The 1206-nt window shown below is 44.4% G+C and overlaps 1 protein-coding gene across 5 annotated transcripts in view; it reads right to left on the bottom strand.

The window, feature by feature from the left end:
• LOC101845414 (PTB domain-containing engulfment adapter protein 1) overlaps window positions 1–984 on the bottom strand; it is an 82350-nt gene extending 81366 nt beyond the window's left edge. Inside the window, exon 1 of one of the 5 annotated variants that reach the window (XM_035971397.1) lies at window positions 851–984. The gene's annotated coding sequence lies outside the window, so the exon portion shown is untranslated. Of the gene's footprint in view, window positions 1–156; window positions 787–850 lie in introns of those variants that run through there. The other 4 variants (XM_005104613.3, XM_035971399.1, XM_035971398.1 and 1 more) reach the window with 4 other exon arrangements.
• Between the last annotated feature and the right edge of the window lie 222 nt (window positions 985–1206).

The following is a 1206-nucleotide window of genomic DNA, read 5'->3' on the forward strand; positions in this document are numbered from 1 at the left end:
CACACACACACACACACACACACACATACACACACACACACACACACACACACATTCAAACGACATCCAAAGGGTGAAGACTGAGTGTATACATTGTATATGGGTTAAAAAGTAAAACACTATTATAGAGGGTAAAGTACGCCTCTACCTACATACCCACGCCCCCAGAAGCTGCTATACACTGCACACTGCACACACGTAATAATATCCATGAATTCTATTCCCATAAAATGTATGTATCGTTCTCTCCACACAGCTATATAGATCTAGATCTATGTATAAACCTACACGTCACAAGGCCGGGAAGAACGTGCGTGAGTGTGAGAATGTCAACATCCGTGAATTCCCCTGAAAGGAAACCACGTAGGCTATACTTGGTCGTGAATTTTAGAACAGCACACACTAATAATAACGCGGGAATATGATGATAATACAATGCATGTGAGGAAGGAAGACAATGTCAACGTAGACTTGCTCGTGAATTTCACAACAACACGCTTTCCGAGAATAGGCCTACTATTATAATTGATTATATTATTAAGCGTGTCGTCGAAGGAGTAAAACGTAGACTTAATCGTGAAGTTAAGAACAGCACACTTCGCGAGAATAATATTATATTATATATGCACGGTCGTCCCACTGCTCTTACACTGCAACGGAAACACCGCGTTAATTGTTCTCCAAACGAAGCACGGCACGTCGTGGCGCTAATGTATAATTTGTCTACACAGCACCAGCCACAAGCACAGCATGCATGACACAGCATCAGCAGCACACGCACACGTACATGTACACACTCACGAGCAGAAAGGAATGAAAGAAAGAAATATAATATAAAAAAAGAACGAACGCTTGAAGCATAAACCACACAGAGCCTGTGAGCCCTGTGTCTGCCTCTGCCTAGTATCCACACCCGCGGAGGCCTTCACCAGTGAAGGGTCTACATAAGTCTACACTCTACGCACAAAACACAGACGTCACTCAAGCTGAAAATCTCAGCCCGCTGCGGATTTGAGCCGAAACACACAGGACTGGCTACGCTACGAGGCTACCAAACCGGTATCCTCGCTACGCTATAAAAGCCCGTCCACGGATACCGTATGTGGAACACATGTGACGGTGTGACGGTGACATTACACTTGTTTTTGTTCGTATCCGTCTCGGGTATAAAAATGTGACCGTGTGAACGTATGTGTGTGTGTGTGT

Source organism: Aplysia californica, unplaced genomic scaffold (assembly GCF_000002075.1).
Source record: "Aplysia californica isolate F4 #8 unplaced genomic scaffold, AplCal3.0 scaffold00428, whole genome shotgun sequence".
Classification (NCBI taxonomy): domain Eukaryota; kingdom Metazoa; phylum Mollusca; class Gastropoda; order Aplysiida; family Aplysiidae; genus Aplysia; species Aplysia californica.